The sequence below is a fragment of the Peromyscus maniculatus genome, chromosome 10 (genome assembly GCF_049852395.1).
Source record: "Peromyscus maniculatus bairdii isolate BWxNUB_F1_BW_parent chromosome 10, HU_Pman_BW_mat_3.1, whole genome shotgun sequence".
Taxonomy (NCBI): domain Eukaryota; kingdom Metazoa; phylum Chordata; class Mammalia; order Rodentia; family Cricetidae; genus Peromyscus; species Peromyscus maniculatus.
Window position 1 is genome coordinate 13,063,965 of NC_134861.1, and position 26,548 is coordinate 13,090,512.

Below are 26,548 nucleotides of genomic sequence, written 5' to 3' on the forward strand. Positions count from 1 at the left end.
TTCCTTGAGTTATTTTCAGGGAAGAGAGTTTCAAGGGCATTCATTACTCTTAGAAAGGCTGTGCATGGACAATGGCTATGGACTATCACTCTAAGATTCTGAGGACCAGGGCTCTCAGAGCCTATTATTGGATGACTGGCCTGAGGGCATCAGAGGCCCTCCGGTGTTCCTGCATTCAAGATCAAGGGAGACAGTGGATGGAACACAGGCAGATGGAAAACGCCCATCATTTCTCACCTCTAACACAGATTTATTCTTTATTTTTTCTTCTTACCGTAGATGGATGAACGTTTTATAAAAAACTGAATGAAAACATGTAAGGCACATACTTTTTGTAAAAATCACAAAAATACTTGAGACAGTCCTAATTATTTGTAATTATATACAACACAAGTAAAATTGCTAAAATATGTAATGAATAATTTGTCTCTCTCTTTGCACATGTTTCGGATGCAGCCACAGCAAGTGATTCACAGACTCTGAACTCTGGGTCATTTCTATTTTGGCACCATTGTTTAGGAAATTCACAGAAATACTGTAAATGCGAACACCAGAAAACAGCAGAATGTGGAGGAACCTGGCCCCTAAGGGCTTCTATTTGATGCAACACTGGGATAAGGGCCTTGTACTTTCACCAGTGGACATGGATCTTCTCGTGCACTTGGGTGGGAACAAGAATGCACATGACTTTGATTCTTAGTTCTAGCCGCGCTTTATCTCCATATTCCCATTCTGGGCAAATTTTAACACAGTTCTTTATCCAAGAGCCCTTTTTAATGAAGTAGTTTTGAAAGGCAAGGGATATTTATTCTCAGCAAAACCTCTCAAAATGAGTTTCCTGCAAATAGTGTGTGTATGTGAGTGTGTGTGTGTGTGTGTGTGTGTGTATGTGTGTGTTTATTCAGATTCATGAAAGGTAGTATTGCTATTCAGGAATCAATAAGGCACCGATTATTTGTTCATTTAGAAATATTTTAAACAAAGAATAAATTAAAAGTAGCTCCACTTTTAGGTTCCTAATCTAACTCATATTCAATTATTTTATATAGAATTTTACTTATTTTATTAGTGGATATCCATTATATAAAATGATTTTTCATTATGGCTTTTTATAAATGCAGATTATGTGCTTGGCACAATTTTAAATATTTTGCTTGACAATGCCTCATTAGTGTGTTTTCATGTTTTTCTTAAAAGCATTTGAATGGATGACTACATCATCATTTATTTAAATTTCTACACTTGTTACCATGGCTCCCACTTCCTGCTTTCACTAGAATATGCTGCTGTGTAGTCACCAACTGTGTGTCATCTGTAGCTCTTCCTATCCTGTTCAGGAGTGGACAATACTCAACAAACACCACTGATGTGGGAGGAAATAAGGTCTGGGGGAGAGGGTCATAGATGGAGTTGTTTCCCTAATATAAGTCAGGTCCAGGTTAGATACCTAGTACCACACAGAAAAATAAAACAAGGGCGTAAAAGGCTGATCCACTAAACAGCTATGAGAGGCCTTGTAAAGAAAGGGCTATCATCAGTGCCCCTGTCACCTCACTGAGTGTAGCACCTCATATAGCCAAGCCAGAGATCCCTGTGGTCCAAGTTAAGACATGCTCATTCCCACACAGCAGCAGCAACTCAACTGTGTGATATGGTTGCCACCACAGGCCTCTGCTGCTTCAGGGAGACAGAATAGGGATAAGAACTACTGTGTTTTAGGGAAGAACCTAAGGCCCCAGTGTGTGTGTGTGTGTGTGTGCGCGTGCGTGCACACGTGTGTGTGTGTGTGTGTGTGTGTGTGTGATATCTATCTTCATTACTTCTCAGATTCTTTAGTTAAAGCAGTTTGGACAAAGGATGCCATCATTTCATGCTCAATATTAATATTAAATATCCCCAGTGAGTTGTGTAGATGAAGTCACTTAATAATCTATTCTAGGTCTAGAAACAATGTAAGGAAAAATGGATTTGCGATAACTGCTTTAGAGAGCTATTCATTTTTACAACTAGGTAGATACAAACATGCATAAAACTATATGTACACCACAGTGAAGTCAATATTGAAGAAACCAGAAAGTGACCACTTGTCATTCTCTCATGTGCTTGTTCCACATCCTCTGTACTAGGCAGAGGTAGCTTTTCCAAACTCCAGCAGGAAGCCGCATCCACTACTTGCTGACTAGAACTGCAGAATCAGTTATTGCTAAGTGCATCATTCAGACACATGGAACAATGTCCATGAAATTATGTAATTTGTTGACAGTGAACTGCAATATCTGGGGTGCATATGCAATTGTTCAAAATCTTATTGTATTGACTGAATACTGGGGCAGAATTTCCCAATAACAACATTGCCTGAAGCTGCCATTGTTTCTTAACTCTTGGTAGAGGGCTTTCTTCTCAAAATCTCCTCACTATACTATCAGGCTAGCTAAGTGTTCCTCTGAAGTTTTTCTATATCCAGACTGTATTCTTAGACTTTAAATTAGCTGAAGCAGTTATTTTTAGAAAAATACAATGCTTTAAATTTTAATAAAGACTTTTTTATTTTTGAAATTATAGTAAAATCATAACATAGCATTATTCCAGATGGTAACATGGAAAACACTTGCTTTCTTATCTTACTATGTTGTTACTTATGTCTAAAAATTATATCTCAAATTCATTCCAAAATCCTCCCTCCATTGCTGTGTTTTCCACAGTCCCATCCATTCCTTTTCCTATATTCATATATAAGTTTGACTTATTCATAGTTATTGTGTGGCTAACACTTTTATTTTCCTTTGGTTATTTGTACTACTATCAGTATTTTTTGCTAGTGCTCTGTAGTCTCTAATACCATTCATGGCTGTGTCATATTTTACCAGGTTAAAGGATAATTTACTTTAAATAAATATGATGCCATCTTATTGTTGAAACTTTGCCTTGCTTCCATTATCTATTAAGAGTAAATATAATATAGAATGATTACACTATTTCTTTCTTTTTTCTCATTTCTATTCTTGTTTGAGGGGTACTCTAGATGTAAATTCCCAAGAGGCAGGGCATAGCTTTTGTCACTTTTGTAGAGCTTAATATTGGTGACAAATTCTTCTCCAAGGGATATGCAACATTTTCCAGCCATAGGCTACGTGTTAGAATGCATGGTACTGAACTATGATCTGCCTTAATTATTAAAAATCTGTTTATATACTGTGCAATGTTAATAACTATAGATTGTAAAGATTTTTGAGGATCTGGTGGGTTCGCTTAGAGGGTAAAGGCACTTGCCAACAAGCCTAATGACCTGAGTTTTATCCTGGGATTCACATGGTGCAAGGAGAGAACCAATTACCACAAACGGTCTTCTGACTCCTACACACATCCTCTGACCTCCTCACACATGTGAGCTTGCGTGCACACACACATAAATGACAAATGTAATAAAAATAAAATATTTTTTATGTAGTAAGGTCTCTATTATTGTTGTTAATAGTGACCTCAACATCAGAAGGAAGAACCTCTTAGGAGTCACTTGAACTCTTAACATTGAGACTCATTAGATATAAATATATTAACTATTCAACGTACAGGGAGTGAACGAACTACTGAGTTGTCAGGAAGGGACAATTAAAGAAGCTATTCTCTCTTCCTTCTGACTGATAGACCAATAAAGTGAGGAAGTTAAGTACATGAAATGATTAAACCTCTGTTCAATTCAAAGCAGACTTGATCTAACAGAGACCAAAGATAGGTACATCAGTTCATGTGAGACATGGAGAGGAAAAAGTTTATTTGGTTTATGGGTATGGATCAGAGTTGATCACTGAGGAAAGTCAGGGCAAAAACTCAAGGCAAGTCCCTGGAACTGAACTAGAGGAACATGGCTTACTGGCTTGCTCTCCATGGCCTGCTCACCTGTTTTCTGACACTACTCAGGACTATCTGCCCAAGGATGATACTGTCCAGAGTGGGCTGGACCCTTGCACAGCAATCATTGATCAAGAAAATGCTTTCTGGCCTAATCTGATGGAGGCATTTTCTCAAATGAGTCTCCTCTTTTCCAGATGACTCTAGCTTGTGTCAAGTAGACAAAAATAAAAATAAAAAATAAAAAGCAGTACAGCACTATACATATAGTTTGCTCCATATATATATATATATATATATATAGTAAAATGATTAAATCAAATGAACTAAACTGTCCATAAATGAATGTGCCACATTTTTGTGCTAGAAAATGTAAGATCTCTTTGAATTTCTTCTCTCTCTCTCTCTCTCTCTCTCTCTCTCTCTCTCTCTCTCTCTCTCTCTCTCTCTCTCTCTCCCTCTCTCTCTCTCTCCCTCTCTCCCTCTCTCCCTCTCTCCACCTCTACCTCCCTTTCTCCTGTGTCCCTTGCCTATTCTCTCTACTGAAAGAGCCTCATGCAGGCCAGGTTGACTGGGAATTTACAATCGTGTTGCGTCAGCCTCTGACTGAGAATGTTTACTTGTGACACCATACTCCAAGAGTGACTTTCCAGCACACACTCATTATTATTAACTCTTGTCACCAGGCCAAACACTGGATTCACAGAACTTAATCATCGCAGGTGTAATTTTTACTTATTGATTCCTTGGCTTCCTGGGCATTGACTACAGACACTATTAATCTACTCCCTAGTTCTGTGAGTTCAGCTTATTAAGATCTCAGGTGTAAATGACATTGGGTCGTATTTCCAATCCTGTGCTAGGCTTCCTTTGCTTGGCATGGTGTCCTACAGCTTTATCTGTGTCATCCTTTGTGGTTGTGTCTCCTTTGTAAGACTCAATGCATTCAACTATACAAATACACACACATGTGACAGGTACCCACATAACACACACACACACATACATACACCACACACATACACACACCACACACACACAGACACACACACACCACACGCACACACATATACACACCACACACATACACATACCACACACACACACTCCACACTCACACATTCCGCACATACCACACACACACACTCCACACACACACACATTCCACACAGACACACTCCACACACATTACACACCACACACACACTACACACACATACTACATACACACATTACACACCACACACACTCCACACACACACTCCACACACACATTCTACACATACCACACACACACACCACAACACACACACACCACACACACACACTCCACACACATACACACACACCACACAGACACATACCACACACACCCACTTCACACACACACCACACACACACACTCCACACACATACACACACACACACCACACAGACACATACCACACACACCCACTTCACACACACACCACACACACATACACACACCACACACATACACATACACACATACACACACCACACACATACACACACCACACACACACACACACACCACACACATACACACACACACACCACACACACACACACACAAAACCATTTTCTTTGCTCATTCACCTGAAGGTTATTTTAAAGATGAATTATTTTCTGATATGTGTTGTTGTTGTCTTGGTAGAAGATCGTTTGAAAGTAAATACATTCATTTGTCTCTAGTCTGCTACACTGGTCTGTGTGTCTGTCTTAGCACCACTAATAAGCTCTTTTGATTCTACAGCTTTGATGTATTTTGAAATCAAGTGCCATGATGTTTCCATCTCTGTTTTGTTTTTGCTCGGTGGCGCTTTTTCTCTCAGGATCTTGTGTTTTATATGCAGAAATTTTCTACTTTCATGACAAATTCCATTAAAATTTCAATAAGGGACTTTATGGAATGGGCAGACCAAACTAGAGAATTTATATGTGTGATATTGATTTTTATAATACTAAGAAACAGAGAATTTTATCTTTGATTAGTGTCTTCATTATCTTTCATCAATAATATGTAGTATTCAATGAAAAGATTTTTTTGTTAAATTTATTTTCAATTACAGCAATTCTTCTCCTTCTCCTTCTCCTTTTCCTCCTCCTCCTTCTTCTTCTTTGTTTTTTTAAAACAGGGTTTCTCTGTGTAGTTTTTGGTGCCTGTCCTGGATCTCGCTCTGTAGACCAGGCTGGCCTTGAACTCACAGAGATTCACCTGCCTCTGCCTCCTGAGTGCTGGGATTAAAGGTGTGCACCACCACCGCCCAGTTTATTCATTCAGTTTATACTAAGACCTGTAGTAGCTGCCTGGAACAATAGTGCCAAACCCTACATATATTATTTATTTTATACAGACATATAATGGATTTTAATTTATAAGTTGTTCATGTAAGGTATCAAGAAAATAATAACAAAAGAGACAGATATTAATAGTATTCTACAATAAAATTTTAAATGTCATCTCCATCTCTCTGACAAAACATCCTTTCTTCTTAAGTGGACATGAAGGGTGGGCAAAATATCTCACTGTAGTGTAGCCACTCCTCATATCTCTGCCATGATGATTTGATGTCTGTGAGATGAAATGGAGTGAGATAAATGACAAAGTACTTCTCACATAATGTGGCCATAATTGAGATTTGAAATGAAGCAGTAAAACTAACTTACACTTCCTTTCCTTCTTCAATTTTTCATGAATAGAAGACTGATTCTAACCATACATCTTAGCAACTTAAACATTCATTTTTCTTTTCTTATTAAATTGAAGATTTGCACTTTTTCAATACAAGGAAGCATATTACAACTGCTTTTGACATATCTGAGTTTTGAACACTGCTAAGCTTATATTCTCAGGCTATTACTGATTAAAATAATAGTCATTGGAATGTAGGTACTGCGGAATTGTAACACATCATCTGGGAACTAAGAGTGTACCTAGCTAACTAATGGCATATACAGAGAGGATAACCAGGTCAAAACTGTAAGTCGCTTCATTGCTGAGACAAACCTGGATGATGTTAACATACATTATACCACAGAGTTCAAAATTTATAAATTATTTATTTCTGAAATGTTCCATTTAATTTGATGGACTTTAGTTGACCTTGAGTAACTGAAACTGTGGAGATTGATTCTGTGGATATGGATCAGCAGTACTCATTTTTGTATCTTCAAAATTCCCATAAATTTACCCAGTTTTATTAATAGTTCATGTATCTGTATGTGTTTATAGAAGTAAGTGTGTATGTGTGTGTATTGTAGTTTATTTATGGCATCATGCCAACCTGCAAACAAAAATACTTTTATCTTCTTTGTGATTTTGATGTTTTTTAACTTTCTTTTCCAATTGTTTGGGTTAAGATATGCAATACAATACTAAGTATAAACAATAAGATTCACATTAGTAGAACACGAGTAGAAATCACAAAACATTTCAATATATCAGAAAAAGCATTGAAAAAGTTTAATAATGGTTACATTTATTTTCTTGCTTAAATACTTTCATGTAAGTATTGCTGAATGCTCAGTATACCCTTTCTGTATCCATTACCTCCTATCCTGACCCCCCTGCCATTTCCATGTCCCTCTTGTTTCCTTAGAAGGTTTGTTTTACTTTCATGTCACATACAAGCACATGATTTGATGAATAAACATAAAATCTAGGAACTACAAGTGAGAGAAAACATATTATCCTTTCTGAGATTGGTTTAATTTGCTTAATATATGTATCTCCAATTACATTAAATTATTAACTTTGTTAATTGTTTATTATTATAACTTTGTTATTAATATTAAATATTAACTTTGTTCATATTTATGCCTGAAAAGCATTATTTTCAGAATGCCTGAAAAGGCCTGAAAATGTGATAAAAATATATCACATTTTCTTCCTCTGCTCTAGGTCACCCAGGTTGTTTACATAAATTAGCTATTCTACAGTGCTACGGTGAACACTGATGTGACGTACCTCTGTGATATGTTGATGCATATGGCCTTTGGTATAAATACTCAGGAAGGTTTTGGTGGGTCACATGGTAGATCTATTTTTAGAGAGTTAAGGAAACTCTAACCTGACATTGACAGTGGACAGACTAGTTTATATTTGTAACCGCAGTATGTATGTACTTCTTTTTGTCCACACTCTTGCAAGGATTTATTGTTATTTCTTTCTGTAATGGCCACCATTCTATCTAGAGTATGACAGAATCTGTATTTAGTTTAAGTTTATATTTATTTAATGACTACTGATGTTGAACAATTTTTCTTATGTCTTTTGACCATTTGTAAAATTCTTTGAGAACTGCCTATTAATGTCATTAGCCCATTGATTGGATTCTTTGATTCTTGCCTAGATTTTAGCTCTTCATACAATCTAGATAATCTTCTGTCATATGTACAGTTAGCAAAGACTTTTTTCTCCCATTCTACAGGTAATGTATAAATAAATTAAATGTCTATATATACCACTATATCAATGCCCAACAATCACACAAATAGAGCAAATTCATCAGTCATCAAGAAAATGCAAGCCTGAACCACAACCCACATTTCAAACCCACTGACATGATAGACTAAAGACAGTCAAGAGAAAAGAATTGGTGTGAATGTAAAAAAAACCTTATGCATTGATAATGAGACTCTAAAGTGGTATAACTTTTGGAATAGTATCTTGCAGTCCCTCAAATAATTCAACACAAAGTTACCAGCAAAAGCATGTATCCATCTTTGTAGATGTAACCAATCGTCTTATTAAAATAAGAAACACAGAGCCAATGTAAAAGAGAAAGCTGAGAGGTCAGAGCTCAGAGATAAAATCTTACCTCCTGCAGTGCTCCTAACTTCCCCGAGAGAGAGCTACTTCCTGTTTGTCTGTGTTTAAATAGTCTTTCTGTTCTGCCATCTCATTGGTTGTAAACCCAACCACATGACTGCCTCATCACTGCCTGTAAGTACCGCCCTCCAGGTCTTAAAGGCTTATGTCTCCAATACTGGCTGTATCCCTGAACACACAGAAATCTACCTAGCTCTTCTAACCACCATGCTCTTGCTATGGCTCTAATAGCTCTGACCCCAGATAACTTTATTTATTAACATAAAATTAAAATCACATTTCAGTACAAATAAAATATCACCATATTTCCCCTTTTCTATTTTAATAAAAAGAAAAAAGGCAAAAGGTTATAACTAACAAAAGAAAAACTATATACAAAAGTACAATAACTATATACAATATATACAAGTAACAAATACCTAAACGATGTCTAGTCCATTTGTATTTGACAAATCAGAGAAAATAATTCCCTTATCTATCCTATTTTAGTAAGTCCAAAATGTATCTAATTCACTTTCTATCCTAATTAATCTTCAACTATAACTAACTAATCTTCAACTCCCTCAGAGACCCAAGAAGGAAATAATATTAGCTAACAAAAATAAAAACAGGAAGTGCACAAAAGCAACTTCCAAAAATTTTGTGAGTTGACAGAAACAGCCAGCTGCCTGGACAGTCACCTGAAGTTTCTTCGCAGTGTTGGGGCATCATCTTCAGCCTATAGCCTTATCATATTTGACAGACTCATTTGTGAAGTAGGTTGTACACAAGGTCAACAGTTCAACCTCACATTGGGTGAGAGCAGTCCATGTACCAGAAACACCTGAATTCCACTAGTGTCATGTCATGATTCAGGATTTTAAATTCTGGAAATTGTTGATGGTTTTTGAATTCAGCTGTCCATTCTTCTTGGCTGTGTATATATGGCTTCATCTCAGCATCCCCTTCTTCTCCACATCCCTCTATTAAATGCCAGTCTACTATTGAGAGGCGTGAGCTTTCAGTTGCTGTTCCATTGCACAACAGAAGCCATCGGCCCACTGCCTGTTCAGCTGCCTTCGAAGAAAAGGGCACTGTACCTTTTCCGGATTGTGAAGGCCACTTCAGGGATGGTGGCATATTGTCCTGGCCTCAGAAGATGCCTTCTGATAAAGCCATAACCACACTTGTTTTGGCAGGAATCGGTAGTCCTTTGTTTCGTGTTCTGTCTGTCCATTTTGTCCTGTTGATTTGAGGATACTTTGTTGTCCAGTGGCTAACTTTTGCCACAATGAAAGTTGACTCCATATGCAGTTTCTTCAATGCCCATATTTTCTCTGAAGTAGATTGGTACTGCCAGGAGCCGACATGTCTCAAAAAAGAAAAATTTCTAAGTTATTAAAACATTTTAAATGCCATATTCGGTAGATCTCTGAAGGGTTTGAAGATGACCTGTCTAAAATATATCTGCTCAATTTTTAAAACTTATCTAATATGACTACAATTTCTATTGTAATGTCTAACTACTTTCATTTCTTTATATCCTAATAGTTGGTAATAATGTAAAGTATTTAAAACTAGTAATTGTCTTTTTCTTTTCTTTTCTTTCTTTCTTTTTATTAAACAAGAACCTTAAATCTAATCTCCTTTGCTTAGCCTTTTTCCTAACCCTTGACAACAACTTGTAACCTACCCCGCTAAATAATGAAAATTATCCCAGACCCAAAACCCATTAAAAAGACCAAAAAAAAAAACCACCCGTCCCACACCACCTCTTTGGGAATGTGGGCGTCATTCTTAAAATTACTCCCTGCTGGGTATGGGCGAAGTTATCTTTATCCTGAAAGAAAAATTTTAGGTTAATTGTCAAATTCTAGGAAAGGTAACTATATCCTTCATTATTATCCAGGCTGTGTATAATGCCAAAGTTCAGGGTTTATCTCAAGTCCTTATTCAAGTAGTCTTTGAGACTGGATCATCTCAGCTAGTCATCTCAAAATTGCTCTGAGCACCTTGTAGTTCAAAGCTGATCTGTAGATGATGTTTGTCAGTTCAGTGATATTATTATTGTCCACGTGGAATTGTTGTTGTTGTGGGGCCCCATCTTCTTCCGGGAGACTTCAGTTGATGTTAGGCCTGGCCGTGATTTCCTGCAGAAAACTGATAAGAGACTCGAACACAAAGACATATATATGCAGCTAATTGAAGCCTTTTTTCTAGAATTAGTTAGTACTCTATATGACCATTCATATCTTAACAAAGTTTAAAATGTATATATTAATCTTGTAAATTTTAATATAAAATTTATACTTTAAGAAAATTTTAAGAAATCAGAATAGAATCAAAGAGTTGAGATTAGTAATAGAATAGTCCCTTAATTAATTTGGCTTTTGTCCTGTCCCACAGCAGAAAATGGCTCTTTTATTCTGGCATGATACAGGGAGTTTGTATTTTCCTTTTAACAACATGCTTGATTTTAAAGAAGGAGAGAGCCATTCTCCAACTCCAAAGTCAGCTTTAAATTTTAATTGAACTGGGACTATTAGAAGACCAATAGTGTTAAATCTTTAGAGAAAAGCAGAAACAAACATTTAAGAAGACATAAAATTTTTTAGATAATATAAACCCATACGCCATTTCACTCTGTTTCCTGGGATAGATGATTTGTCCCTTTTCTTCAGTTGTCTCATTTGTCTTGTGTTCTTCAGATTCCTTAACCATCATTCTCCTAAAAGACAAAAACAAAAACCTTTCCCAAAGACTGATTTTGGGGATGTTCCCTTTTGGCAAGTTATTAGCTGATTAAAAGAAAAGGCATGTTACAGGTACAAGTTAGTTTAAATTGGATGTTCATGCTGATTGATGAACTATCATCTCCTCTAATTAAGAGGTCTCTCTTGTTCAAATCGAACCTTTATCAATTTTGATGGTACCCACAGCTTATCTTCTCCTGTAGAAACAAAAGCAAAACCTCATCCCCAACGTAATACATACCCTGGTTTCCATTCTGAGGTCAGCACATCCTTAAAGTATATAGGCTGATTTAATTCTGTAGTTTTTTCTATTATCCAATGTCTCTCTGCAGCTGTTGTTCCTTTCTCATTGGCATTCAGAAAATTCAAAGTTAATAGAGCATTATGCAGTCTATTTCTGGGGGTTTTTGTTACTCCTTTCTGTTTAGTTAGCATATCCTTTAGAGTTCTGTTTGATCTTTCTATAACTGCTTGACCTGTAGGATTATGTGGTATACATGTAATATGCTTTATTTTGTAATAAGCAAAAAACTGTTTCATTTTAACAGAGACATATGATGGAGCATTGTCAGTTTTGATTTGTGCAGGTATACCCATGATGGCCATAACTTCTAGCAAATGAGTGATTACAGAATCAGCTTTTTCAGAACTCAAAGCAGTTGCCCATTGAAATCCTGAATAAGTATCACTGGTGTGGTGTACATATTTCAATTTTCCAAATTCTGCAAAGTGAAACACGTCCATCTGCCAGATTTCATTCCTCTGAGTACCCTTTGGGTTACATCCTGCTGGTAATGGCGTTTGATTATAGAAGGAACAAGTAGGACATTTCTTTACTATTTCTTTGGCTTGTTGCCAGGTTATGGAAAAATCTTTTTTTAAACCTTTACTATTGACATGATGTTTTTTATGAAATTCTGAGGCCTCCAGCACATTTCCTATCAATAATTTATCAATCTCATCATTGCCTTGTGTTAAAGGGCCTGGCAGACCAGTATGAGATCGGATGTGAGTTATATACAAAGGATGACTCCTTTTCCTGATTGTATCTTGTAATTGAATAAATAGTGAAGTTAATTCTGAAGCATCAGGGATAAATTCTGCAGTCTCAATATGTAATACAACTCTTTCAGCATACTGAGAGTCAGTTACTATGTTGAGAGGTTCTGAAAAATCCATTAATACCAACAGAATAGCATACAATTCTGATTTTTGCACTGAATTATAAGGACTTTGAACCACTTTACTTAAATTTTCTGATTTGTAACCTGCCTTTCCTTGTTTGTTGGCATCTGTATAAAATGTACGAACTCCAGATATGGGTTTTTGCCGTACAATTCGAGGCAAGATCCAATCAGCTCTCTTTATAAAATCAATTCTGTTGCTTTTGGGATATTTGCTGTTAATTTCTCCCAAAAAATTACTGCAAGCTCTTTGCCAAGGTTCACTTTCTGTCCACAATTTTTCAATGTCCTCCTTAGTTAAAGGTACGACAATTTCTGCTGGGTCTATTCCTGCTAATTGACGAAGTCTCAATTTTCCTTTCCAAATCAAGTCAGAGATTTTTTTCCCCATAAGTTTTTAATTTTTTATTTGGTTTATTTGGTAAAAATATCCATTCCAATATAATATCTTCCATCTGCATTAATATTCTAGTAGGAGAATGCCTAGAAGGTAAAATAACCAAAATGCAATCCAGCTTTGGATCAATACGATCCACGTGCCCTTCATGTACTTTCTTTTCTACCAAGGCCAATTCTTTCTCAGCTTCAGGTGATAATTCTCTTGGACTGTTTAAGTCCTTGTCACCTTCTAAGGTTTTGAACAAATTAGTCAGTTCATCATTTTTTACCCCAACAATAGTTCATAGATGAGAAATATCTCCAAATAATCTTTGAAAGTCATTAAGAGTCTGTAGTCTACCTCTCCTAATTTGCACCTTTTGGGGTCTAATTTTTTGTAGCTCTATTTTATATCCTAAATAATTAATAGAATCTCCTCTTTGTATTTTTTCAGGAGCAATTTGTAATCCCCAGCAAGGCAAAATTTTCTTTACTTCTTCAAACATTCTTTCTAAAGTATCTGCATTTGAGTCACCTAGTAAAATATCATCCATATAATGATAAATTATAGATTTAGGAAATTTTTTACGTATCACTTCCAATGGCTGTTTTACAAAATATTGGCACAGAGTTGGGCTATTTAACATTCCCTGTGGGAGGACCCTCCATTGAAATCTTTTAACCGGTTGAGAATTATTATAAGTAGGCACTGTGAAAGCAAATCTTTCTCTGTCTTTTTCTTGTAAGGGTATTGAAAAGAAACAGTCTTTTAAATCAATAACTATGAGAGGCCATCCTTTTGGTAACAGAGTAGGCAAAGGAATTCCAGATTGTAGAGAGCCCATCGGCTGAATTACTTTTGTTAATTGCTCTAAGGTCTGTTACCATTCTCCATTTACCAGATTTCTTTTTAATAACAAATACAGGAGAATTCCAAGGGCTGGTTGACTGTTCAATATGCTGAGCATTTAACTGTTCTTCTACCAGATCTTCTAAAGCCTGGAGTTTCTCTGTTGTTAAAGGCCATTGCTGAACCCATACAGGCTTGTCTGTTAACCATTTTAAAGGTAGAGCTGTTGGTATTTTTGGAAGATTATCAGTTGTTGTGCCCTGTTCTTGTATAATATGGATGGCTGGTGACCACTCAAAATAATGCCTTCTAATATTTCTCTCAGAAACATGTGCTAGTTTATGATTTGTTTCTGAGATTGGAGGGATTTTAATCTGAGTATTCCATTGTTGCAACAAGTCTCGACCCCACAGGTTCATAGCTATGTTAGCCACATATGGTTTTAATTTTCCTCTCTGTCCTTCTGGACCTATACATTGCAGCCATCTTGCACTCTGTTTCACCTGAGATAATGTCCCAATTCCTAACAGCTGAACGTTTACCTCCTGAAGAGGCCAAGTTGGATGCCAAAATTCTGGTGCAATTATGGTAATGTCCGCACCTGTGTCTACCAGACCAGACAACAAAACACCATTTATTTTTATCGTTAATTTTGGTCTCTGTTCATTAATAGAAGTTTGCCAAAAATTTTTCTTTATGTTTTCTCCTGAATTTTCTATTCTCTCTGTTTCATCATCCTGACCAGCATGATTTATTCCAATAGTCATTTGGTTATTTAATCGCTCAGAGCAGGGATTTCCTCTACAGCTGCAGGAAAGGTTTGAACTGGTTTTGCTATGGGGGCCTGCATGAGGCCCCTCCGGGAGTTTCCCGAAAACTGAGGCAAAGGATTACCCTGTCTGTCCTTTGTTGATCTACATTCGTTGGTCCAGTGTTTTCCCTTACCACACCTTCTGCATACTCCAGAAGGAAGGGGCATTCTGTTGCCATTGTTCCTTGAAGAAACATTGCTTCTAGGAATGACCTGTTTACAGTCCCTTTTAAAATGTCCTTGCTTTCCACACCCAAAACATCTAACACTCCTCAAACCTTTTGAAATTACTTCTCCTACCCACGTATCATCATGCTCATCAGCCTCAACATTAATTGTTTCTCTAATCCAATCTTCCAAAGGTGCAGATCTTGCCTTTAACGGCCTGATTATTCTTTTGCATGCTGCATTCGCATTCTCAAATGCCAAAGCTTCAATTATTGCCTTACTAGCTTCTGATTCTGAGACCATTCTGTGTACTGCTGAAGCCAGTCTTTCTAAAAAATCTGTGAAAGATTCTTTTGGGCCTTGCATAACCTTTGTGAATGACTCAGGTTTTTTTCCTGGTTCCTCAACTCTGTCCCATGCATTCAAGGCTGCCATTCAACATAAAATTAGGCTTTGAACATCATATAAACATTGTGTTTGTACTGAAGCATATTGGCCTTCTCCAATAAGCTGATCCTGACAAACTTGTATTCCTTTATCCCTCCATTGTTTTTCTACGTTTCTAGCTTCCTCCTTAAACCACGTTAGAACCTGAAGTCTCTGGCTGGGTTCCAGAACAGCTTGTGCAAGGTCCCGCCAGTCCTGTGGTATAATCCTATTATATGTTGACCAAGATTTTAACATTTGCTTTACATATGGGGAATGCATGCCATAAGATACTATTGCCTCCTTAAACCTTTTAAAATCCATCAGTTCAATTGGAGCCCAGATATTTTGTGTAGCCATTTGATCAGGCATCTGCTGTACGGTTACAGGATAAATTAAGGGTGACTGTGTGAAAACAGGCTTTTTTCTGTAACCTTATGATCCAAACTTGAACCAACTTCACTGTTAATTTCTTCTGTCTGAATTTTTACAGGTTTAACAAGTTTTTCTAAAGCTGTTATCCTGGCACTTAAATCGACTATCTTTTTAAATAGTAAAATGAGAATAAGCATGGTGATAAACTGCATAATTCCCATAATACTAATCTTTTCATATAGTTGTTCCATTGTCAGACTGCCTAAAATTTCAAACAAAACCCAATTTTCTTCCAATGTACACAGGAAACCCATTTTTTTAAATGTGGAAAAAATTTGTCTTTTAAATAGTTTCCTTTATGACTTACCAAATCTGCGTAGAACAGTAGAAATCCGAGCGAATTTCAAAATACCCACCTAGTGTCCTAGGTGTGAATCCAGAGAGAGAGAGAGAGAGAGACAGAGACAGAGACAGAGAGACAGAGAGAAAGCAAGAGAGAAAGCAAAAGCGAAAGTGAAAGTGAAAGCGTAGCCGGCTAAAGCTTAAATCCAGCCACTTGTTCCCTCTTGGGCCGAGTCAAGGCTTGGCTTTACAGGCAGGGGCCCTGTTTAGCAGGGCAGGCCTGAGTTGTTTGTAGCACTGGCTTCAAGCAAGCAGCTCACAGTCTGGCCTGAGGCCAAGCAGACCTGGGCTGGGGCTAGGGAGCTGGCTGCTCGGGCTAGAGAGCTGGCCCCAAGCAGTTTTTAATGGATTCTTGTCACGTTGGGTGCCAGATGTAGATGTAACCAATCGTCTTATTAAAATAAGAAACACAGAGCCAATGTAAAAGAGAAAGCCGAGAGGTCAGAGCTCAGAGATAAAATCTTACCTTCTGCAGAGCTCCTAACTTCCCCGAGAGAGAGCTACTTCCTGTTTGTCTGTGTTTAAATAGTCTTTCTGTTCTGCCTTCTCATTGGTTGTAAACCCAACCACATGACTGCCTCATCACTGCCTGTAAGTACCTCCCTCCAGGTCTTAAAGGCGTATGTCTCCAATACTGGCTGTATCCCTGAACACACAGAAATCTACCTAGCTCTTCTAACCACCACACTCTTGCTATGGCTCTAATAGCTCTGACCCCAGGGCAACTTTATTTATTAACATAAAATTAAAATCACATTTCAGTACAAATAAAATATCACCATACATCTTAGTTCTCACCAGAAATATATAATGACAGTATTCCTAATACCCAAAGGCAGAAACAATCCAATGGACATCAACTGATAAGCGGATACAGAACATGTGGTGTATTGATACATACATATTGATACATGGTTTATTTATTCAGTTCTAAAAAGGAATAAAGGACTAATGCATGCTAGAAATTATAGAAATAATTATAAGCTTGTGCTTAGTAAATAATTTAATTACCAAAACTATATATTATTTCATCTATGTAAAGTGAGCAAAATATCTGAGTAAAGGAATACTCTCTAGGACTTGAGATAAGGGTGAGTGTGGTGGTGAAATGAGAGGGTCTGGAGAGTTTTCTGGAGGTGATAAAATGTTAAAAATGTTATTGATGGTAATACCTGCACTCAGCTATACATGTATGAATGACCATTAGGTTGTTCTTTAAGATTGTTGAATTGTATATCTCAATAAAGCTTTTTCTAAAGTAAACAGATGAGAAATCTGTTATACTGACACAAGATATGCTTGGAAAATCAGGCGTAGTGACACGCTCTTCTAAACCCTGTAATCAGGAGGCAGAAGCAGGCAGATCTTTGTGTGTTCCAGGCCAGCCTGGGCTACATAGAGAGTTCTGGAACAGCCAGGGTTATATAGAGAGATCCTGCCTTTTAAAAAAAGCTAGAGAAACTATGTTAATGTCAGATAAAAATTTCTAATCAAAGCAATTATCACATACCAAATATGCCAACTTACATTTGTGTAACTCATTGAGCATTAGGTAACAGCATTTCTTTCTGCTGAGGTCCACATAGCATATGTGCAGGAAAGACTGTGTGCTGGGACAGTTTAGTCAATGAAACATTGAAGCAATATACCATTTATAAGATAACATTGAAACTAAAACAGCAACTCAAAACAGAAAGGTAGTGAAAAAATACTAAAATATATGGGCATTAAACAACATAGTAAAAACATATGAAAAAAATCTTAAGACAATTTAAAAACTATTTTGGACTAAATGAAAATGCAAATATAACTCATTAAAACTGCACAATGTAGAAAAAACAGTACTTAGATGGACCTTTGTAATGTTGACTACATAGAAATAAAGGATATTTAAGGTTAAGTTTATTTGCTTAAGTTTCCATCTTAGGACTAAAGGAAAACAATAGTATAAACCTATAAAAATAAAAAAAAGAAATTAATCCAATTTGAAAATAAAAAAATCAACTAAATGAATACAGCGCATGAACCTGGAGCTGGGATAATGAATTAAAAGAGAAGATACACATGACCACTGACAGGAACAGAGAACTCAGCACTATTGATCTCATAGTCTCAAAAGAGAAACAGTGGACATTATGAGTAAATCTTTGACAAGGTATTTGATTTAAGTGACATTAGTGAATTCTTTGACATTCATAAGCAATCAAAATGCACACAGATGTAGTTAAATCATCTGAACTGGCTTCTGCCCATTAAAAAGATGGAATAAGTCATTAACAACTTCCCAAAATTAAAAAAAAAAAAACTAGACTTAGGTACATTCTCTTGTAAATGCATCGGACATGTAAGAACAAAATATAGCAATTCTCTAAAATTAGTTCCAAGAGATAGAAGTCAAGGGATCATTTCCTAATTCTATGAGGCCAGGATTACCCTAATGCCAAAACCAGACTAAGGTATCACAAGAAAAGAAACTACAGACCAATAGCATTCATGAACATCAATGAAAACAAAAGTTGAACAAAATGCTAATGAGACTTATCTATCAATGGAAAACTCAAATCAGAATTCAAATATCAATTAAATTTATTCCAGCCCACAAGACTGTCTTAACACTAAAAAATACCTTACTCCTTCATAGGCTAAGGAATTTAAATGATTATACAAATTGATGCAGAAAATGCATTTGACGATGACACTCAATTTATGATTAAAATCTCCTAGCAAACAGGAGTGGAGGGAAAGTCTGACAAAGGTCATACACAAAGGCTGCTGCTATCCTAAGCCTTGATTGCAAAAGTGGAGTGTCACCCATTCTGTTGTGGGAACCCTGTAAGGATGTCTCCCCTTGCTACTCATAGTCAGCAGCACAGTAAAAGGATGTCTATTGAGATCAAAGAAGTAAAGCTATTTCATTCACATTTGGTATGAGCACCTACTGCAAAACATCCAAAATGAATCAATCAATAAAAAAGTCAGTAATTAATCATCAAATATGCTTAGGTCCCCTAGATACAGTTTGTATGCAAGTATCAATTTATTTCTTGCATATTAATAATGAATGACTGGGATTTGAAATTTTAAAATGCAGTGATATTTATATCTTGACAAAAGTGGGACAAGCCAGCTCATGCTATTCCCAGTAACCTTAGCTTTACCAGGGACAGTTTAAGCATCATATATACAGTTGCACTAGTTTATATACAAGTACAAAATCCATATGTATCACTCCACAGTCTTTTGAAATAAGTGACTAGACAAATTAAGTAGGAAAATACAGGAAAAGATCCTTGTAGCCCCTCCTTCCAAGTCCTCTAGGGAGGGGAGCAGAATTCCTCAGTTTTTAGATATACAGTACATTGACTTATTCTCCAGGTGCTCAAAGAGGAAAGGGAGGAACCAGCACAATTTATTTCAGAGAAACATGACAAACAACACCCCACCTGGGGGATCAACAGGTATTTTTGAACTTCAGTTTAAAGACTCCCTCCAGCTCAATCCTGAAATCTTAAAACCTAGGATGTCTCCTTGACATTGGTTTAGGGGCAACAAATTAAGACCACATTGATAGTTAAATTCAACCTTTAGAACAGTGGTTCTCGGCCTTCCTGATACTCTGTCCCTTTAATACCGTTCCTCATGTTGTGAAGACGCCAAACATAAAATTAATTTCATTGCTACTTCATAACTCTAATTTTGCTACTGTTGTGAATTGTAATGTAAACATCTGATGTGCAGCATATCTGAAATGTAGCCCTCATAAGGGGTTGCAACCCATGGGTGGAAAATGCTACTTTAGAGGGTAACAAATCAAAACTGCTCAGGTACAAAAATGATGTTTATCTGGGTTTCATTACAGAACTCTGCTGTCAAGAAAATGTGGATTCACCCTCAGTGAAATCTTGACATTGTAGTTTGGATTAACTATCAGCAATTTCGTCAGAATGTATTAGTTGAATTAGAACACAGAGAATTATTTCTCGAGATTTGCTCAGCCTCCTGTGTGCGAAGGCTCCTTCAGCACGGATGAAGTGACTTCCATTCCCAACTTCCTGGAAATTGTAACTCTCTCAGGTTTTGGTGATGAGCTTGAATACCCTAGGCTGTCTATACATTTTAGAAGTAGTTGGATATGAAATGCACTCCAAAATGCTGATTTGAACACTACTATCAGAAAAAAATGTTACCCCAACTGGACAATGCAACCAGAAGTGTATCTCAGTCCACTGAAGAGATGTTCTTAGACTCACTAACTCTAAACTGTCCACATTTCCACACCCAGCAGCCTACTCATTCCACTCAAGTAATTGTCAAATATACATGGCAATCGCAAAAGGTACAGGAAGTCATCTTTCACTGTTTACTTCACACAAGCAAATTGGCTGAGTACCATAAAAAGAAGTACTAGGAATTTACAGTCGATGCTTCTTTTAATGGTGGCTACTCAAAATAGGAATCCTTAAACCATATCATGTAGTCATGAGTAATACCATCATTCCAAAGCTAAATAGCCACCTTCCTTACATTTACTCTTAAAGGAAATGAGGAATCAGAGGTTTGTTTACAAAATGATTTCTTTATGTTTGTTGGGTTTCTATTTCTTGTTTTTCTTAAAGTTTTCCTAAAATTATCTAAAACATAATGGTTTCTGTGTCAAATCTGTATTTTTCTGTTTCTGTTGCCCCATTGTTGTTACAGGCCTACAGACCTTAGCACGACTGACATCATGCGTTATTCTGACCTTAATACCCCGCATATAGGTCCCAACACTTGCCAAGTGGGAACAGAGGAAAGTCCCCAAGTAAAAAATCCTAAATGTACTAATCTTTCTTTTTAGTTTCTTTAGTTCTGCTTCTTGCTAACTGAAGTGTGCCAACTAGGATGTGGCTTCGTGCACAGAAAAACAAAGAGCTCTGAGGCTTGGGGCTGCATGATCTTGGCAAGTTCCCTTTGCAGTTTCCAGCCATCAATACACACTTGGTTTCTGTGTAGTAACACTGAAGGACTTCTAATTACTGTGTGCTTTGGTTGTTAAAGGACCACCTAATTCTGGTGACTGTGTGATGTAAAGTGGTGCTATGGTGGCCACGCAGTTAGCACTTAATATTGAATCAATGCACTGAACATTACTGGGAAGAAGAAGATGAGTTTGCTCTCACCTAGCACAGATGAGTACTGTGTTTGAGCACCAACAACCTCAAAGTAGAAAATCCTTATCTTTCCTATGTAGGTCATACACATCTGGCACATGGCACAGCTCATTCATTTAATACACAATATTGAAGCTTCTTTATTTGCCTTAAATCTACACTAGCACTTCTCAAGAAGCACCATTTCAGTAAGCAGTGACATAATTTCCACCGACTGCCTGAAATATTTCTGTTGCCTCCTGCTGGGATCACACAGCATAGGGGAAAACGTTTGTGGAAATAGTAATAAGCCCAAGACCTGGATATGAATAAAAGAGAGACAGAGACAGAGACACACAGAGACACAGAGAGAGAGAGACAGAGAGAGAGAGAGGCAGAGACAGAGAGAGACAGAGAATAGCCGTATCTGGGCTTGAGATGAAAAGGATTTACATAGAGTAGAACCAGCAGAGCCAAAGTCTACACTTGTTCCAATATGAAGTATCTGGCTGAGACTCATGTGAGGAGCTAGGGTCAAATGTTGTTGCTGAAACCTGCCTGACTAGTAGATTAGAATCCAATATGAAAGTATCAGGGAGTTGTCATTGTGCTAACAGACAGGGTAGACTTGAAGAATCAAAGCACATGTCCTTATTCTGGTGATTTGAATAAGAATGCCCCCCATAGATTATTATATTTAAATACATAGGGAGTGTCACTATTTGAAAGGGTTAGGAGGTGTGACCTGGTTGAAGGAAGTGTGTCACTTGGGGTAGAATTTGTGGTTTCAGAAGCCCAAGCTAGCACCACAGCTTACTCTCTTCTCCTGCTGCCTATGGATCCAGATATAGAACTCTCAGGTACTTGCCCAGCACCATGTCTGCCTGCATGCTGCCATATTTCCCACCAGAATGACAATGAACTAAACCTCTGAAATTGTAAGCAAGCCCCAATTAAATGCTTTCTTTTATAAGAGTTACCATGGCCATGGCATCTCTTCACAACAATAGAAAACTGACTAAAACATGTATAATCAACATAGGATTAGCCATGAATTTAATAAAATTTTGTCTTTGATTGCATGGGTTCAAGCAATTCATTTCCAAGATGATATGCTTTCACAAAATTGGAAAATCTGTATTTTCTATTTGGTTTTTTAAGTAGGCCCATCATTTCATTGACCTTTTTAGTTCAAACAGTTTGGTCATACACAGAAGTTTCATTGGGCAGGTAGGCTGTTGGGCATGTGGGCACGTAGTCACCATGTAGTAGAAAGAGAGGGGTCAGGGTTCCTGGGCTGTGTGGACTGATGTGTGTGGACTGACAGATTAGCTATGGTGTATTGGTGAAATTATTAAGGCCACTCCACGTAGTTAAAAGGATTTATTTAGTGGGTGACTTACAAATGAAGGAATTGGTAAATTGCGGGGGTCTGGGGAAGGTGTATTGCAGTCCAGCGGTGTTCTCAGGAGCTCTGCTCAGTCAACCTCCATCGTCTAGGGTCCAGGAACAGAGAGAGTGCTTGCCCATCCAGGTCTGGGGTCTCCAGACGCCTCCCTTGACCCTGCCTCGTAGGCGTGACAGTTGCCAGAGTCTCAATGGGGGTTGGAATTTCCAGATCCAAGCTGGAATGGCTACCCACTACAATGGTGCATGGGACTTCTTCCTGGCTGCCGTTTTGAACAATGAGAACATCCTAGAACCAGCCAGGACTTTAAGGGGTGAAATTGTCTGTACACACACACACACACACACACACACACACACACACACACACACAACTTAGAGCAGTTGACTTAAAGGTGGACTCTTGAGCCCATAACTATAATGAAAGGACTTTGTACTAAAATTGGGAAAATGAAAAATGAAAATGAGTGGATTTTGTTGTTGCTGTTGTTTACTTGTTTTACTAACTTGAAGAACTCTATTCTTACTCAAATTCTCCTATTTGCTCAATTTGAAAAGTATAATGTGAGAAATTTGAGTTCAAATAATAACATAGAACCCAGTGTGTTTTAGCTTTACTTTGTAAGAGATGCAATTGACAATTGTGTTTAATCATCAGAACAAGTCAAATTAACTCAAAGAAATCACTGGTCTAAATATAAGAGGCAAAGTCATAAAACTATTTAAGAAAAACATAGGGGTGCTTCTTTATCTCCTTGACCCATTAAAAGCCTCTCAGATTTGACAACAAAACCAAAAGCAATCAAACTAGAAAAATAAGCAAACCTCATAAAAATTAAAACTTTTGTGAATCAAGAGATGTTATCAAGAGAGTAAAATGAGCGGCTAAGCAATTCGAGACATACTTACAAATCAAAATTCATATAATTTTTTAAATAAAGAACTCTAAGAATCTGTACAACTAGTTGACAAAAGGATCATTCATAATTGTAAACTGACAGTGAAGAGCTGCTTCTCCCAAAGAAAATACTAAAATGGCCAGAAGCATGCATTGTAGGTAGAAAGAAATGCAACAAGAAAATCATAGGAATTAACAAGGGTTGGAAAGCATAGCAACACGCTGCTGGTGGGGTTAGAAAGCACAGCACTATAGAAATGTTTGTTGGTTTGTTGATTAAATATAAGATTAGCACATTCACTGCACTTCCAACCCTAAAAATAAAAGCATTCTGAATTTCTGTCTTCACAGAAATGTTTCCATAATTCACAGCACCATCCCTCTTCCTTCATAAGTAAAACAACCCATGTAAAACAAACCACAGTACTCAAGTTCAATTGAGCACTGGAAGCCACACAGAGAAAAGAAGTATTGATACACACTGCAGCTCGGATGAACCCTGAAAACAGCACCTGAGTGAGAAGATTCAGCACAAAATCTTGCACATTCCACACAGACAGAGAGATTAGTGTTTCTGAGGCAGTATGGGAGGGAGGAATTAGTATTTACTTAAGGGAATAGAGTATTCCTGATATATAATGAAAACCTTCGTACTGAAGAGAGGTGCTCGTTTGTAATACCTGCTTGCCTGTGCCCATATAAAGGTTAATTTTACTTCGACCCAAGCAGTAATTGTATTTTAGTATAGAATTTTTTGAACAAAAAAATGTACTTACACCAATAGAAGTGGAAATATTATTTGTTAAAGATCAATGCACATTCTTGAAGGAATACTCAACAAGAGAGGTACAAGGAGGTAAAGGAAGAAGCTCCAAAATGTCCAAAATCTTGTAGCTATCAGAATGCTAATGAACAAAGGCTGCTCTTCACTGAAGACCAACATGAGCAAGGGGCTGTCTGTATAGCTCATAGGGCCAACAGCTTGAAGAAGGATGTTGAGATGGTGGGAAAGGAATGTCCATGGGAAAGAAACCTGCAAGGGAATCCCTCAGCATTGACAAGAGAAAGAGCTGGGTTTAAACAGCTGGCAAATCCACAGAGACTGCCTCATGATGAGCACAGTGGCACACGAAGGTACCTTTTGGAGATCCAGCAGCAGGCTCAGCAGATTCTGGTAGGGGATGGCAATGGGAACGGAAAGATTTGGGGTCAGTTTTAGGTTTCATTCATGACCATCTACCTCCAGCCATGTGCCTAGGAGGACAGTCCAATGTTGAATAACACCACGATGATTATGTCATCAATGCTGCTCCTGCAAGGAGCTACTAATCCAGGGAAGAAAGAAACTACAACCGGTAGTGTGCTCACATCAAAAGACACTATCCTTGGGTTTCAGAGTCCCTCTCATTAACACCAAGGCTGTCAGCTTTGGATCTTCTTTTTTTTTCTCCACCAGGAGCCAACAGTAAGAGGCCCTCCTCATGGAGAAGGAATCAAATGTATCTTCAGCTCTTGGAACTTATCCCACTCAACACCACTGCACAGTGGTCCCTGAAATTAGATACCATGATGCCTAATGAGAATGCTGCTGTAGGGCCTCAGCATTTCATTGAGGTTGAGATGGAGACACTGCTCCCTCCCTGATGAGGAACTGGACAGACTGCTATTTGTCACTTAGTGAAACTTGCTACAACCTTTTACCCATGAGCTGCCCCCCAGGGATCCTTCCATTCCTCAGCTAACACCCTGCTATCAATGCAGACTCAAGAGCCACCACCAGCTGCGAAGAGTCTTCTCATTTTCACAGTCAGAGAATCATTTTTCTCTATTTTAAGTTATATATAAGTTCCCCATTCTGCTCTATTATTCTATTTTAAACATCCTATCTGGACCACAGAACTTAGTAAGTGCCAAGGGGTGTTTTACTTTACCAACCATCTGCTAGTTGATGATGTCATTTTTGAGTGGATAGGAGAATGAGATTAGTTGAAGACATGAACTAAAGATGACTTATGGTACCATTTCTCTTTTTTAGGAGTGAAAATAACCAGACCTGATCTGGTTGGAATTCTGCAGAGACAAGCTGGAGGGTTGTTCTCTATGGCAACCTCTCTACCTTGGTTTTGCCCTGGGACTCACCCATGTGTACAGATCTTCTGCTACTTCCTAAGAGACAGACAAGGTGGAAGTGGAAAAACTAAGTCAATATCTGATGCCAATCCAGTGTGCATGCTCCTTCCTAGTTCTCCAGTATTTTCTCCTGTCAGTGCTTACACGAGCTTCACATTTTTAAAAGATAATGCAGTACCATCAATAAAGTTAAGAACTTTATTGATGTCACCATGGCGCAGGGTAGATCTTGCTTGTGAAGTTCAGTATGGCCCATTCTGTACTTAGACTCCTCAAATCAGTGACACAGTTTCAACAGAGTCTTGCTTTCCTTTTCTCAGTTCCTGTCATTGCACTTGTGTTACTGTTCTTAGTCATGAGGGAAATGAAAATCAAAACGACTCAGAGATACCATCTTACACCTGTCAGAATGGCTATGATCAAAAACAATGCTGATGACAACTTATGTTGGAGAGGATGTGGAGCAAGGGGAATACTCCTCCACTGTTGGTGGATGCCACTTTGGAAATCAGTATGGTGATATTGGTTATAGTATTAAGGCAACTCCACACAGTTAAAAGGGAGGTTTATTCTGTAGGATAACTTACAAATAAAAGGATAGGTTACAGGGTCTGGGAAAGGTGTAGCACAGTTCAGCAGTGTTCTCTGCTTGTTCTACCTCCAGCGTCCAGGATCCAGGAACTAAGAGAACTGGCACATCTGGATCTTGGGTCTTAAGGGCTACTGTCTTGGCCCCACCTTGTAGGTGTGACAGTTACCCAAGCCTCAGTGTGGGTAGTACTTCCAGGTCAAAGCTGGAACAGCTACCCACTACATTTTTCTCAGAAAATTGGGAATCAATTTACCTCAAAACCCAATGATACCACTCTTGGGCATATATCTAAGGAATGCTCAATCATACCATAAGGACACTTGCTCAACTATGTTCATAGCAGCATTATTCATAATAGCCAG